This window comes from Pezoporus occidentalis, unplaced genomic scaffold, assembly GCF_034315485.1.
Source record: "Pezoporus occidentalis ecotype Australia unplaced genomic scaffold, CSIRO_AGI_Poc_V1 ctg131, whole genome shotgun sequence".
NCBI classification, from domain to species: Eukaryota; Metazoa; Chordata; class Aves; order Psittaciformes; family Psittacidae; genus Pezoporus; species Pezoporus occidentalis.
Genome location: NW_026913115.1, coordinates 434,070 through 451,176, shown reverse-complemented (window position 1 = coordinate 451,176; position 17,107 = coordinate 434,070). Strand labels below are relative to the sequence as shown.

The window sequence follows — 17,107 nt, the reverse complement described above, 5'->3', positions numbered from 1 at the left end:
CTGTAGTGACAGCACAAAGGGTAATGGGTTAAAATTTAAACAGGGGAAGTTTAGGTTGGATATAAAAAGGAAATTCTTTCCTGTTAGGGTGGTGAGGCACTGGAATAAGTTGCCCAGGGAGGTTGTGAATGCTCCATCCCTGGCAGTGTTCAAGGCCAGGTTGGACAAGGCCTTGGGTGATATGATTTAGTGTAAGGTGTCCCTGCCCATGGCAGGGGGGTTGGAACTGGATGATCTTAAGGTCCTTTCCAACCCTAACGATTCTATGATTCTATGATTCTATGACATTTGGTGATACTGAAAGCCGTTTCCAAGCTGCTTCAATGTGAGTAACTTTAAACTCATAATGCAATAAATATTTCCTTGAATGTATATAGACCACTATAAAGAGATAAGTGAGCTACTAATTCTTCTCTTGATCTTACTATGTTTAGTTGAATTTCTGGAGCAATTAGTAATCACTTTTTTAATGTTCTATTAACTACAGAAGATGATGTGTGTTAAGATTGATGTAAAGTTTGGGTTACATTTTTAAATGTATTCTGATTTGGATTAAGCGGTACTTTTCTGTGTGTGTATATGTACAAACATACATACGTTCTGTTAAATTTTCTGCTTTTAAATTCATCACTTTGATGTAGAGGGAAGGTTACCTGAATTGATAGCTTAGTTTGAGATGCTCATGGTGGAGTTGGCCTGGTGACGGGCATCATGTGCTCAATGCTGAAAAAGCTGTTCTGACCCTTTCCTGGCATGCACAGTCTGGATGGAAGCATATTTTGACTTTTTAATGTGATATGAAAGCATACGGATATCCTCTTGTGAAATACAACCAACTTACATGTTTTATGTCACTCTGCTTTGAGACAGCTGGAGCTGAAGACGAGCTGTAAATATAAACACCATTAGTCCTTTTTTTTTTATCTGTATGAAGCACAGCACTCCCTCCTCCTATGCTTTTAGACCCATAAGGACAACAATCTACCTGCCTCACCTGCACAGCATAGGTGTGTGGAAAGGTACCAGGTAAACTGAGACAGTGGCAACTAAACTTTGGTAGTTTGAAGGTTGTGTTAGTATTTCTTTGTTGAGCAAATACTAACTAAAAATGAATGTTAAATACTGCTTAAGCCATAAGATTTTTATTTAAAAGTCATAAGAGATCCTTCAGGTTATTTAAAAATAGGCAAGAAGAAAGACCTAGTTGCTGTCCATAAGGAGATGCTTTGGATCTAAAATTGTTTCATGAGGCTCTGAGAAAATTTTGTGGGCTTTACTCGAGAGGCAGTTGAGTCGGTGCTGTCTGGTCCTAACAGGAGTTTAACCTCTAGTAATTAATCTCTGTTGACTGAAGATGAATTTCAGTGTCTAGTAAGAGTGGTGTGATGGAGATTTTTTGCCTTTTAAAATGCGTAACATGAGCTTACATGTGATTGCAACAGGAGCATCTCCAGGGCAGCAAGGAGGAGACATGACCTTGGGAGACTGATTGCAGAGGCTGGGATGTCCCTGAGCATCAGGGCACATCAGGGAAATGGGGAGAGGGACCATGTTATGGGCAGGGGCATGACCAGAGGGACACATGCAGCATGATTGGAAAAGTTTCCTGGCCTTTCATCACATCAGCAGTAAAGGCTGTTGCCTTACTTTGGCTATCATCCTCAACATAAGTGTTGAAGAGCATGTGCAGTGACATTGCTGGTGACCAGAGGGAGGGTACTGAAACCCTCCCAGCTGGTTTTTGAGAGCTGATGGGAGAACATAGGCTAGAGGAGGGTGTTCAACATGAGTGCACTGTATCTGGATGAGCCCCTGGACACAACAGCTACTTAAAGCACACCCCAAACTCTCCCTAAGGAAGGGGAAGGCTTGTCCAAGGGCAGCATCTGAAAGTCTTTTGCAGTCATTAGTGCTGTCCCCTGTGCTGCAAGCTGCCTGCAATGAGCATGTCGACATCCCTGCGATGTGCTCAGATTTCAAAGGCAGTTCTCCCAACCAGCTGCATCTGAAGAAATTGAGCAATTTTTTTAACTTTTTTTTTTTTTTTTTTTGAAGGTACCATGCCAAGTCTTTTGAAATGAAAGCTGGGGCAGGACTAGTGGAGATTAATGTAGGAAAAATGCTGCTGGCTTGATAAGCCACAGATGTCTCTGAGATTTGCTGAGGCTGTTGACAGCGTGCGATGGATTGCAGCTTGCGAGGTCCCTGTGCCCCAGGACCAATGCACTGGTTACAAGGCTAGTGGTGTGGGGCAGGGCTTGGCCCAGCATGGTTGTTGGATGAAGGATTTGAGGAGACCTAGAAGAAAAACTGATGGGAGCTTTAGACCTGTTCTGGGCGCAGACTGCTGCTGCAGGGTTTTCTCATGTGCTGTGCCTATTGGTGCAAAAGGAGTGACATTTAAAACAAATGATGTCACTGCTGGCAACTGTGTTATAAAAACAGTAACAGAAAGACATAAGCTGGTGAAATTCCATGAAAACATAAGTTGGTCATGGATACTCAACCTGTTGTGCTGATCCTGGGGGATTGAAAAGGTGACTTTGGTGGAATTATTTCCAGGGGGTAGATAGGAGCTGTGCTTATGTTAATTCTATGTATATAATTAACACTACATAACTTTTTTTAGAGAGGACTGTCATTGAGTACTGCCAGGTAGCAACACTGACAAATGGATAACAACTTGTTTGTTCTTTTTAAGAGCATGGTCTCATCAAACACTGTTACAGGAGCTGTGCAGAGTGTGACAGGAGGTACCGCTGAGATAGTCTGGATGTTTTGCCTTTAGAAAATTGCAGATAATTGCTTAATGTCATAAAAACATATGTCAAAATTCATAATTTCTTGACCTTGTCCGCACATATAGCATATATTTTTTGTGAGATGCTGCCAGCTAGACTATTTTTGAATTGTGCTCAGTTGCCTTCATGATACCAAGGCCAAATACTTCACTGACTTGTGGCACTAATACACACATGAAATTAGTATTGCACACTGTCAGTGACTTTTCATGCAGAAATCCTCTGAGAGTCTCATCTTCTGCTTGGATTAAGGTTCTTCTGAAGCTGCATTCCTTCATGCCCTGATATTGTATGTTTAGATCTATTTTTAGTAATAAATAAATAAATAAAATCTGTTAGTTTTAATTCTGAAGTGATGCTTTTTTCTTCACCTTAAAATACCCTTGCACACAGTGATGTTTATATGCAATGTCTTGGTACCCACACTTCCCACATCTGAGTAACAGATTGGAATTGGTATAACCTCAAGGTCCAACAAATGGAGAAAATTGCTTTATCAAATATTTTGAAAATACTTGGAATCAAAATAGCCTTTTCTTTTCTTTCTCTCAAAACAGCAGCAAAGTTTTATGTAGACTTGTGATAAACACTAGGTAAGAAAGTATATTCACATTAACTTGAAATAGCTGTAGTGATTTAAATGTAAATTTTTCTATAATACATAATGTGCTTGTAAATGAATTATCAAATATTTAAGTCTTTCTTGCCATCTTTGTGATACCATCATTTTTCCCTAGTGGCAGCCTTTGTTGCATACCCTGGTTGGTACAGTTTGACTTGTGTATAGTCAACATCTCATGGTATAGCTCAAAGGCAGTTGGCGTTTTGCATTTTTATTGGGACAACCTGTACATTGATAGCACACACAAATTTGATAAAGACAGCTGAGAAATAATTTCCATAAATCATAGGAAAACTTTTATTCCCTGTACCCTCTAAAGTAGTTAAAATATGAGGGAATTTCAGAGGAAAATGGTATAAAACTTTTCAACAACATGACTTTGGTTACCTAAAATGTATGGATATTTGAAGAAGTAAATTGAAAATTGTTTTATTTCAATTTTTCTATAAAATAAAGAGGTTCCAATGTTTCCAATTTTTTTTTTTTTTTTTTTTTTGAGAAGGTGATAAGTTGTTGTTTGTTTTTTTTTTGTCAGGTCTCTTCTCTGGGGCTTGTCAGTGCAAAGAAATATTCTATTCTTGTAGAGTCTGTGGCTCCTGTGGGGCTCTCTGTAAAACTCCCACTATGCTAGATGTCACTATCTAAAATCCTGTATCCTTGGGTGGCATTTAGACCTTCAGTATGCAGGGTGCTGTTTTTCCTTACCCAGAGGGATAAATTATCATTTCATCAGCTGTAGATTGGTGTGTGCCTCTGCATGAAATCCAACACTAGTGTAATTTCAACTGTAGGAGATGGGCAACAGGGTAAAAACATCCCTCCATTTGGGACGGGAACATGCCTCCCTGTCTCCAGACCAGGTTTCTTTTAGGTAGTTCATCTGTTGTGCCAACCCCAGCTGCAGTGGGGATGATTTCAGCATTGTTTGTAGCTTTCTTATGGAAGTCTGTAGGGTAAGACATAAGGTCAGTTTAATGAAGTTCTAAGAAAGAGTTTTGAGTAACTTTATGTATTTGCTGAGTTTTTGACAGACTGCTGTGCTGTAGCTGAATTATGACTGCTATGTAGTTCTTATTGCCTTAAATTTTCTGTTCATGCTCTTAATGGTTATGTTATTTAAATCCACTATTTTTTGGGTGGAATGGGTCTGTAAATGTATGATGTGTATGATCTGTGTGAAGCGTATGATCTGTAAATGCCTTAAAGTGCAGGTATCTGAATAAAACTGCTCTTGAAAACTCCTTTGTGGAAATGAAAATACAAAACTTGCCACGTAAAATGTCAGCAATGGCAGTGCAACATAAAACCCCTGCAGGATTTCTTTTCTTTTTTTTTTTATGAATAAGGAAAAAGTGTAATTCATGCCTAGATAATTAGTAGTGTTTTAGCACTGAAATGTACACCACTTGGAGGACCGTCACCAAAGCCTTTCACACCTGCACAGCGTATGAAATTCCAAGCAATTAAAACAATATTTGCTTCTGAAAAGAAGTCTGTTGTGCCTTAGCAAAAAGCATATTGCAGGAGTGAAAAGAAATGGGGTTAAGCAGAAGGTGTGATAAATAGAAAATGTACTGTCAAAAACATTCTGACACATCTTTTCAGTGCTGAAATTAAATATGGAATGACTTTGTGAGCAAGTGTCACTTGCAAAGATGAATTTATTGTAGTATTCCTTGTGAAAGGTTTTTGCTTTTCAAGAACTGGGGGTCTTGTGTGGTTTTGCTTCTTTTTTAAAATGTAAGCAAAAAAAAAAGGCACAATGCCATTTGGTCTTCCCTTTTACACTTGCATAGTCCTTGAGTATCATTAGGTCTTTCGTTGTTAAATATAAAACAAAAAACATACCTTGGCAAAGTGAATACCTAAAAGGGATCTTTTAGTTGACAGCTCCACATGTAATTCCTGAGTGCTTGTGGAGGTATATTAAAATTATTTAGAAGAAAAAAGAAGATGAAAAAAAAAGGGGGGGGGGATTTGATTTTCATTAGTTTGTGGTTTCATGGTCAACTTGTGAGACCTCACTTGGAGTATTGTGTGCAGTTCTGGTGTCCTCAACATAAAAAGGACATGGAACTGTTGGAACAAGTCCAGAGGAGGGCCACGAGGATGATCAGGGGACTGGAGCACCTCCCGTATGAAGACAGGCTGAGGAAGTTGGGGCTGTTCAGTCTGGAGAAGAGAAGGCTGCGTGGAGACCTCGTAGCAGCCTTCCAGTATCTGAAGGGGGCCTATAGGGATGCTGGAGAGGGACTCTTCATTAGAGACTGTAGTGACAGGACAAGGGATAACAGGTTAAAACTTAAGCAGGAGAAGTTTAGGTTGGATATAAGGAGGAAGTTCCTTCCCGTTAGGGTGGTGAGGTACTGGAATGGGTGAGTGCTCCATCCCTGGTGGTGGTCAGGGCCAGGTTGGACAGTGCCTTGGGTGATATGGTTTAGTGTGAGGTGTCCCTGCCCATGGCAGGGGGGTTGGAACTTGATGATCTTAAGGTCCTTTCCAATCCTAACTATCCTATGATTCTATGATCTTTGTATAGAAAGGGTGAAAAAGCATTTAAGAAAATAAAAGCTGAAATCCTTTGCATCCCTGGTGCAAAGCAGGAAGATATGCCTGCGCTCCATAAGCGCTTGGTGCCATCCCTTTCCCAGTTCCCTATTTTTGGAAGCCTCTGTAGAAGGTCATTGGGAAACATAATCCACAGATCCTAAGGCAAAAGGAGCCTGGATTATCATTCATGTGAAACTAAAGACGGAGTGCTAGCAGAGAACAAATAGTTACTCCTTTAATATTTCCTAAATGAATGCAAGTGTCTTAAATTTCAGTTGTTCAAAATTAGTAGCTGAATTAAAAGAAAATGTTTAGCTCTTAATTTTATTTTTTTTTTCCTCTTGGTCCATTATTCATTATTTTGACCTGATGTTTGAAATCTAATCACTGCTACTGAGGGAAGTATTTCAGGAAGCTATCTAGACAAAGTATTTTAATATAAATATTAAGAAAACAGCTATTTGTCAACTTGATAAGAATAAATTGTGTATTGTACATTCATAATCACATGCTTTATTCTGTTTAAACTTGCAATTGCTGCACTCATAATAGGAAGCAATAAGCATCTATATTTACACTTTGTTTGTTTCATTAGAAATAATAATTGAAAAACACACAACAGATTGCAAAAATATTCCTCATTTCTCTGATAGTTGTCTTACATTGAGGCTTCTTGTTTCCAGTCTCTGTGGTCAGACAGGGATGCACTAGACATAGAGGTGTGCTTCCCATATCTGTGAGCTGTGCTGGCTTTTCTCAAGAACAAAAAAAAAAAATCAAACCCAAAACAAAACACACAAAAACCCAACAACAGCAACAACAAAAAAGGTGGGAATTGGGATATGGAAGAGTGTTGGGATGAGATAAATGGAGGACCTGACTCAGGGTTTTGGTCCCAATATGCCTGTGTCCATCCTTCTCTCTAGCTCCAGCTCCCCAGCAAGCACATTTATATGACTACAACAGCACTGGGGAAGTGTTTTGCCTGTGGTGTGGTTGAGGTCTGCAGTTTTGTCCCTTTCATGCCAATTGGTGGTTGTGACTGTCTTGATGAAATCTCAGCACAAGCCTTTACCAAGGAAAGCTGAATTTGTGTTGTCTCTTAAAAATCTTTATAATTTTAACTAAAATAATAAAATTCTGAAGTATATTTAGAAGCTGCATTTAAAATTCTCTCTTCCTTCAGAAGCAGAGAAAGTGACAATTTCACCATTTGATGAATGACATAAATTGATTTACAGCTTCTTTTGACATTCAGTCATGCAGCAGATGCAAAGGAGCAGCTGGTAATGCAACCAGTAAAAGTTAAAATAAAGAGGAGGAAATGCTATATAACAGAAGCAAAGGGATATTATTAGCTCCTGCACTCTGGCAGAGAAGAGCCATGGGATGAAAGAAGCTCTTTAGGAAGCCAGGGCAATTTCCCTGTGGCTCCCATACCCATCTCACACACACAGGACTGGTGTTTCCCAGCAGGAGCTGGTCTGGACCAGGCTGTGCCACCAGAGAGATGAAGGGCAATAGATACAGAGAGGTGCTGGGTGATTGCAGAGCCAAATCCAACACTTGCAGTGGTTTTGATAACAGGGATTTCTTCAGTGTAACTAATTGCTGGATAAGAGATTAAAATGTCACGAGTTGAGGCAGCTTGGGGAATTAAAAGTGAACTTTTTCCTGTGTGTTGCACTATCAAATTGGGCAAGACCAGGGTGACCCTTCATTTGAATGTAGGTGGTAACGTACATTGATGATTGCACCTGGATTGCAACGCTCAGAGGATGCCATGTCAATAACACATAGAATAGAAAATCAGGGTTCCTTTTTCCTGTGCTGTACAGCCTTTGCTCAATGGGTGTCGTGGTTTAAGCCCAGTCGGAAACTCAGCCATGCAGCTGCTTGCTCACTTCCCCCCCCGCCCCGCCTCCCCCCTGCTCCCAGAGGGATGGGGCAGAGAATAGAAAGAATGTAACTCGCACAGGTTGAGATAAGAACAGCCCAGTAACTAAGGTATAACACAAATCACACCACCAATGATAATAATGATAAGGGAAATAACAAGGGAAGAGAATACAACTGCTCACCACCTGCCAACCGATACCCAGCCCAACCTGAGCAGTGATCTAGCCCTTCTGGGTAATGGCCCCGCAGTTTCTATAGTGGGCATGATGCACTGTGGTATGGAATACCTCTTTGGTCAGTTTAGGTCAGGTGTCCTGTCTCTGCTTCCTCCTGGCTTCCCCCCCTGCCTGGCAGAGCATGAGACTCACAAAGTCCTTGGTCAGAGTAAACATTACTGAGCAGCAACTAAAAACATCGGTGTTGTCGGTGCTGTTCCCAGGCTGAAAGTCAAAACCACAGCACTGCACCAGCTATTAAGAAGCAGAAAAATGACTGCTACTGCTGAACCCAGGACAATGGGACACTTGGGGCAGTCCCTCTTCTAACCTTACCAAGCTCACCCTTAGAGCCTAGAGATTTGCTCACACATCTTTCAATGAGGAACTGCTCCAGACATTGATTGCCTGACAGGGCAACCTCCTCCTCCCAATTCCTCGACTGCCCACCTCCTAAGAGGAGCCATCAACTGCTCGAGCTCAGTAGGCTGGCAAAGTGTGAGATGCTGTAATTTGTACAAAATCAAATTTATGCAGGGAGTGAAAAAGCAAGAAAAACTAGCATTGGTAATACTCAATTTTTAAAAACAAAACAAAAACCCAAACAAAACGAACTCCCCACAACCTCCAATCCTAGCTTTCTTAAAACAGAAAGCTCTTCACATAGGAAACTACAGAGGGAGCATTTGGAAGGGCAAAGAGAGAAGAATTCAAACCCTGGAAAAGGTACATGTGATACCAAATGAGGCCACGTATGGCTCAGAATTATTTTTTTGTGACCCTTCCTAAATGCGATATATTCCAAATAAAATTCCTTTTGCTTAAATACTGAGTTGAACCATACCAAATACACTGAAGGAGGTACTGTTGACACTTGCATAGTGGCATGAACACTTCCCCATGTCTGCTAAGAACTCCTCTTGTGATACTGTAAGATCGCGTTCACTGTTTTTGTAAGTGCATCATGTTGATGCTGATAGTTATTGCAGGACCAGCTCAGGCACACAACTGCTTCTCAATCCTTTGCAGCTTTTAATGAGCTATTAAATTGCAACAATAAACCCTTGAAATTAGTCTTCAGCATTTAACATTCTGTTTCACACAATGGAAAGGTCACCTTCACTTGCATTCTCTTCTTAGGTTTAGCTGGTTCCTGGTATACAGCAGCCCCCAGGTGCCTTTCTGCTGGCAATGCTTTTCAGCTTAATTTACTGAAAGATTTTGTATTTTTGTCTTAAGTAAATGAATATACACAAAATTTTGTCCCATAGCTATTCCTAACAATTTCTTCCAGTCGTTTTACTCTAACCTGATACTTCTCAAAAACATTAATTTCCATTTTGTCTTGGCTCAACTTCTCATGCAATTCATAGGTTCTCTGCTAATCTTTAGTCTTCTTTTGAGTAATGTTTCTCTCGTGTCAGCATGTCAAATGGTTTATTAATGTCCAAACATGAGAGCTCTTACATCAGCTTTCTTCGAGAAAAGTTTTCTGTGGAGAAAAAAGTCACTTATTTGGTACACACAGTACTTGGTAGGTTGGTCTCTGTCATACAGTCACTTTCCCCTTTGTCTCATCAAACTTCTCTCCTCCTTCTTTCAAGATTTCTTCAAAAGCACTAAATACTTCAATCTATTTCTCTGGAGTAATTTCTCTGAGCTCTGTTTTTAAATATCAGCACTCTTTGGCACTGAATTCTTTTTGATCAGCTGGAAGCGTCTGTGACTGGGAAAACTTAGTGTAGCTGCTTCTGCCTGCCTTTCACTTCTGTGTCCACTTTTACTTCCATCTTAGTTATGATCACCTCATATCCTGATCCTTGAAAACTGAGGTCAAGTTCTCATTTAAAGCTCTGTCTAGATCACCCTAAATCTATGTCCTATCTGTATTGTAAAACACCTTTTTATTTTTCTCTTTCTGTTCTCTTATTTGTACACAACCTTATTGCTCTTTGTTCTGAAATGCAACTCTTTAAATTTGCAAAACGGATTTTTTTTTCAAATAATACTAAAAAACAATCTTTCTTACAGTATTCTATTTTTTTTTTGCATCCAAAACTTTTTTCTGAATCCATTTTGCACTTTCTAAAATCAAGTGCACATTTGTACAATCTTAGAAAGTGAGGTATGTTTTATTTATTAAAAAATAGAGCTAAAAAAAGAGAAGCAACAGGTCCCAAAGTACAGATTGAAAATTAGTTTGTCCTTAGCAAGTGAGATGGTTTTGGCAGCAATTGCACTAAACAGGGATTTTCCAATCTTGGCTGCTAACATGAGATTCCTTGTTTAGGATCACATTGCTTGTAGATTACAGAATTGGCCACAGAATAGACACACTACTCAAATGACAGATTTGTCCAACCTGTGCTGTGTTACAGGAAACGGGGCCATGTTTTGTAAACCAGAGCTAATATTTTCCATCTGTAACCAAGTACAAGACTGATGAAGGACATGAAGAATATTCTGCAATGGAGAAGGTCTGGAAGAAGAAATCCCTACTCTTTAAAAATAATTAAAAATAAAAAAGCAAGCAAAACAAAAAACCAAAAGCACCAAACTGCATTTGAGTTTATTTCTCTCATTATAATTTGTAGTGTCCTGAAAATGAATGCTATTTTTTTTTTACAGCAAAGTGTACCTTAAACAGCTCAAAGCAGCTATGAGCAAACTGATTCTCCAGAGAGACCTTTGTAACTATTTTGCAGTTTAGGACAAAACATTTCGATTTAGTAGATGAATTTTTAACATTCTTGTGAAAATGCATTGCATATGTTGTTGGGCAAAATCTCAAATATGGGCCAGTTATGATGTGAGTTCTTCCTATAGAACTTACCAGGCTTTGCCCAAGTTGACTTATTTTCTAGTATACCCAAACTTATACATGTTATGAGGAAACCAAGACTCCAGCTTTACTCCAGCAATCCCCACTGAACACGACAGATCTAGTGATAGATACTGGCCATAAAGAGCTTCCTCTTTCTCACATAAAGAATGAGCAGTGGTAAATATTTCATGTGTGTCTAGTTCCACAGATACCTTAGTACTTGGGGATAGTCAACTTTCAGTAATAAGATATCTAGCTTACTGTAGTGCTGAAGTGTCCCCCTGAAGTACCACTTCCCTTCTGCTCCTCTTTGATAGTGTACAGAAATAATGATGCATCTCTTTCTGAAATAGAGATCTGCAGTAGGCTGGGTGAATCCTGCCCTCAGCTGGTCCCTTTTTCCCTAACTGTAAAGGGAGATCTGCAGGTGTTTGCATTGTACATCTTGCTTACATCTTGCAGTCTGTAAGCATAACATGTGAATACCCATCCCAAAGAAAGAGCCCCATACTATGGCGTGAGAGCTGAGCTGCGGGTAAGTTAAGGACCTGCTCCTCTGTGCTCCCAAACCTTTATCTCATGGTGCCCTAATGCCCTGGGTCCCTGTACAGTGTGTTGCAGAACCCATAAATGGATCAATGGCAGGTGAGCTTGTGTCTTTGGATAGCTGTTGGGTTGTGGGCCATTCCTTGCTCCCCTCAAATGAAAAGGGGATAGTTCTAATTTGAGAGGTTTTTCTGATTTGTCCTCACTAGAGGAGAACTTGCTTGGGAGATGATGTTGTGTTTTCAGAACTGGTTTGGAGAGAAGGGGAAGCTCTGTCTGGGATGGCAGCAGGGTAATCCTCTGTCAAGAGATCTTGCTGAACTCATCACATGTGGACCAAGTGTGTATGGACAGGAGTTCACATTTACAAGACTGGAACCTTGTTTTAGAAGATGGGGCCAGAAGTGCCAGTGCAAAGGCAAGAGCTGTGTGAAACTGAGAGCTGTGAAGATGGAAAAAAATATCATAATGACCCTGAATGGATGATAGCAGAGTGTGAGAGGCGAGATGCTTTCCAGCCTGGGACTTCAAGGGTGCTGAGCCAGTGGCTCCAGCAAATGATGCTGGGTTTGTGCAGAACAAATGGCCACAGAAGTTTCACACCTGTGGAAGGGAATCTAAAAGGGCTGAATTTGGCTCAAAGTATTTCCCTAAGGTTGTGGTGCCTTCAGCAGTCGTGGGGCTGTGCTTCAACCACAGTGTGAAAAATGTATGTAAAAAAGTAAATAATTCTCTGCCCAGTTATATTCTATAGCAGTGACTGCACAAAGTGGCTAATAACTTTTTTCATTAAGATTGTCAATCCTGTAAACCACTGCACACACTTCCTCCCTAATTTCCATCTGCACAAAGTAGCACATGGATAATCGAGGACCATGGTGGAGGTGTATAAATATTCTGAAGTGCCTCTAGAAAGCAGGTTTTATGTATACAGATCAGCAAATCGTTGGTGGGAAACACAACTTGGTTATGTGTTTTAAGAGAAATAAAGCAGCAGAGGTGACTTTCTTTTACCCTGCTGTAAAATTTAATTAGTAATCATGTATTACTAACAGAGAGAGAGAATTTAAGTAACTTCTCAGTGCTTGTAAAACACTGATACTTCCAAGTAAGGCTCAGTATCAAACACAGTGGTTTTCTCATATGGCATAACAAACTTTTCCAGGAGGAAGCAGCTTGTAGTGATGTTGCAGCCCCAGCCCTCAGTAGACTACATAAGAGAAATACTGGTACCCTCTCACATAGTAATGGATTTAGGGGCTGTTATTTCAAAAAACCTGTCATCCTACCCTAGGTAGTCTGTGTCTATTAAAATAATGATGGAAAAAAATTAGATATTGTGATTAATAGGGGGTTCACCTGGGGGAATGGGTACCTGCTTAAGGTGGCTGCTGTGCTGAACTGGGAGTCTGTGCTAGTCTTATTGTAAGCTAAGACTGTGAGCAATTGTCTGGGACATTGTGAGGTTTTTAACTATAATTCAAGTGAATCCCAATTTAAATTAGTCACAAAGAGAGGGTTTGAGGTGTTTAGCAATAAGGTGGGGTGTTGCTTTTTTCCCCTGTGTTTTCATTAGCTAAAAGAGGGAAGTTCTTTTTCCAAGGTAAGTCTTGAATTTGCTTTACATTGAGGTTTACAATAAGAGTTCTCCTTCAGCCAAAAAGTAGGTGTACTTCTGTATTTTATAGTACCAATTCTTCTAGAGTGAACACTGGTATTGTTTTAACGTAATACCTTTTCACCTTATGAAGCAATAATAATTGATGCTTGGTACTGGTTTTGTTAAGGTTAAATCTAGTGTTCAAGTTTTTTTAGGTCTGATTTGAGAAACAGAGAAACAGTTCACATTCCTCAGAGGGAGATGGAACAGCCGAGCTGATTGACATTTCCCACAGCTTCAGCCAGGTGGAACTGAAAGAGCAGCACTCTAGTGATTGCAGTGGGGAGATGAAATTAAGTTTGGAATTGGAGAGCTTGTTTGACCTAGATAACAGACACAGTAAAACTGACTAGAGCTGGTGTTGGAACTAAGTGCTGCCTCTCTCTTTCAAGGCAGGTCATGGACAATGGGCTCTGTTCACTGGGTCAGGGCTTAGGGCAGTGTGTTTTTTCTGGCTGGTTCAGCTGAAAGTTGGTCATAAGTCTGCTGTGTTATGCCAGTTTGGGCCAGTTTTTAAGGGCAGACATTAGCTGTCCCACACACAGTCTGCTCCCCTGTCTGCTGATGTTGATTTTAAGACTAGTAACCAAGTTGGGAAACAGGGTTGTTCCAGAAAAACAGAGGTAGCTGAGCCAACATAACTAGTGGATCTTTTATTGTTTGCAGCTACAAGATGAAGGCCACCTTTAGCAGATATACACATTTCTGTTCAGTCTTTGCCAGAAATGCCCACGATGATTGTGACTAGGTCTGCTCGCTGTGGCTTTGTTTATGACTAGAATTGGAGCCAGCTATATGGCTGTCAGCACAGGGATTCAAGTACACATTTATTTGGGAACATACTCCTGCATCGGTCGGATGAGAGCTGGCACTTGCTGCAGGAACTTGCTACTCTTTTGAGCAGGGTTAAGTTTTAGTTTTTCTAAATTGAACTAAGCACCTCTGCAGTATTAAGGCAGTGGATAGTGCTGAGGTGGAGATTCCAGCTAATGAAAGCCAAAGCTGTTGGCTCAGTTCTTGGATCCTTCTACTGCAGTCAAATTTGAATGAGGAAAAGTAGAATGCTTGATCATGTCTAGCATTGGTCAGGGTACACTGTCCTGCTAAATAGACCCAGCCTTTCGGCTAGCACTGCCAGGACCCCAGCTGGTCCCTGTAACTGGTTTGCTGTTGTTGATTCAAGAATGACTTTCCAAAGGCCACATCTAGTGACAGCCAAGGATGGAGGTTAGCAGTGGGACTGCAGACTTGCTTCTGATCTTTGCCCTGCCTTTCAGGTTTAGGTTGGAGGCTGGGTCTGATTGTGTGGCTGTCTAGTGCCTCATCCTGTGGCAGTGCTTGCAGGTGGGATTACAGTGGATTAAATAAAATATGGGACCAGAAGGAACGAACACATTGTTTGTTCAGTTCTTCCCATTGTTCATTCTTCCCATCTGTTGTGGCAAATTTACTTTTCAGGCTCTGTTCAACTCACTTGGAATCTCCTTTCCTGGGTGATACATGAATCTCTGAGCACAGTTCTGACCCTTTACATTTAATTTCAATGGTAAATTGTTATTTATAGCAATAAGCTTGACAGAGGCTGTGGAATTATTGGCTGTATGTTTTATAAGCCAAGCCAAACAAGGAACAAAAATAATTCTGATTCAAATTCCTCTAAGCCCAAGCTCTGCTGCTATTCATGGGATCCACAAAAATCTGCATTTCAAGTCTTTCAGATTTGTTCGGCTCTTCAGTTATCTTGCAGAATTTGAACCTTTAGCCTAATTAAACTCTGGAAATAGAAGGATTTGGCGTGGCTGAAAATTTTATAGCAGACATGGAAGAAGATGGTGGCTAAACTGCTAAATTGCTGCCATGCAAGGGAATTTGATAATCTTAAGGTCCTTTCCAACCCTAACTATTCCAGGATTCTATGACATGAACAGGAGGAATACATGGAGCAAAGGGTACTGTGGCGTTACTGTTTGGGAAAAGCGGTTGCATTTTGCAGAGCGTTTCTCCAGGACAGGGAACGACCTGGGATGCCCTGGAGACATACCTGGGCACCAAGTCAGAGTCATGTGCAAACACATGGTGAGGGACTGACTTGCACTTGGCCCTGACCATTCGCTTTTCCATTTGCACAGCGTGTAGGTTGGTCACTGTGCAGGCAAGTTAAGAGGCTGCCATCTTCCTGTGGCACGAGAGCAAGTTCCTGGGGTGATAAAAGTCAAGGAGAGGGCATTAAGAAAAGCCATGGCTAAATGGGATTTGGAAAACACTAGGGAAGAGTGGGGAAAACAGTTGTAATGTTTGTATTACCTGCATCAAACTGTATGTATCTGTGTTGTAAAAAGCTGTGGCAGTGCTCTGCAAAGAATCAGGTCTGCAGTGAAATGGGAGCAGATAGAAACTGGAAGAGATCATGCTATATACTAGTGAGGCTTTACCCTTCCAAACATTTACGTGGGCCAGCTTGTGTTGATCACTTGCTTGCTGCTATTTTCCCTTTCTTACTTGGACTCTAGTGGAGCAGCAGTCTAATAAAGGACTGGATTTCTTTTCCTCCTCTGTCTCCTAACACCCTGTTAGGTAGTTGAGTTAAATGTCCTGGCAAGCAGCTCTGAAGCATGTCCCTGAGTTTCTAGGACACCTACTGAGGGTTGCTGTGTTGTGTGTCCAGCACTCCCAGTGATCCTGTGAGACCAGAAATCAGAGTTCTGGTGTGGCTAAAAGGTGACAAAAATCAGTATTTAGTTCCCTTCAGTGCTCAGCACTGCAAGTTATGGTGGACCATGTTCAGGTCTGTGGCAAGCCTGGGCTTTCCAAGTCCATCCCCTACCTTCCAACATATTTGCTGTGTGATTAGACAGGCTGGGCTGCATGTGTTGAACCAGAAGGTCCTGGGGGCCATTCCTGCCAGTGTCTCTGCAGTGCACATCATCCACACTTTCCTCACCAAGGGGCACACTCCCAGAGCCTGATATTTCATATTGCCACGTTGCCATGACCCTCCATGATAATGAGAAAATTTCAGGCACTCGCCTCACTGGGTTGCAAACCTTTACAAATACCGCAACTAATAGCCTGGGTAAGTGTAAGATTAATTTCTATACCACCTGGCAGCAAGCTGTGGATTAGGCTGCTGTCCCTCGTGTGGGTTTAATGTTGGAGGAACGGAGCACCCGAGCACCCAGACAATCAGCCTCTTGTTTAAACAATGAGCCTCTCGGTCTTGTTAGCCAACGCTCTTAAGTTTTTGTTTTATTCTGGTATGCAGGCGTGTGTGATGTGGAGAATTGCTTCAGCACAGAAAGACTGCAAACCTGTTCAATTAAAGGAAATGCTCAGATCCAACTCTTGGCATCCGATGAATGCCAGTGCTCCTCGTGGAGTAAATAAGACTGACACACTCCGCCCTTGGAACAGATATGATGATTTGCGCCTTAATTCTTCTGAAAAGGAGCCTTTGTTGGGGAAGGATGGCTGGGGAAAAAGGGAGGAATGCAAAGCTTGGTGCAGAAAATGACCAGTGAGACAAGGTCTTCTGCAGATAACAGTGAAGTCCCTATAGCATGAGCCTAGTAACAAGGCACCGTAGGACGCACATACAGTACAAGCTCCTGTTACAGCTATGGAACTGTCTTGTAAATTTAGAGTGCTTTCTTCTCATGAAAAAAACATGTGTCACAGAGTAACTTACCCCATACTTTCACCACCAAAGAACAGGCTCACAGGCATAGTAGTGGTGTGCATGCACCCACCCTATGTGCAGGACCCTGCTCACATTTGTGTCTGGTTTTTCAGTTGCATTGGTTTTGGGTGACATGCTGCTGCACTCAGTTGTAGGCAACGGGATTGTCTGTGCAATATTGGATGGTGAGGTGGTTATGCCAGATGTTTTTGTTTGGGTCAGGAAAAAAGTGTGTATATAAAGGATTGTTTCTCTCTTTCATATATATTTTGGATATCTACAAATACCAATATATATTGTATATTAGTAAGAAA

The 17,107-nt window shown here is 41.1% G+C and overlaps 1 long non-coding RNA gene across 1 annotated transcript; it reads left to right on the top strand.

Annotated features, from left to right (window-relative positions):
- The first annotated feature begins 283 nt into the window (after positions 1-283).
- Positions 284-10,780, top strand: LOC134158671 (uncharacterized). Its single transcript, XR_009962851.1, has 3 exons — positions 284-325; positions 8,739-8,839; positions 10,466-10,780. It is a non-coding gene; the product is annotated as an uncharacterized LOC134158671 (long non-coding RNA).
- The last annotated feature ends 6,327 nt before the right edge of the window (positions 10,781-17,107 follow it).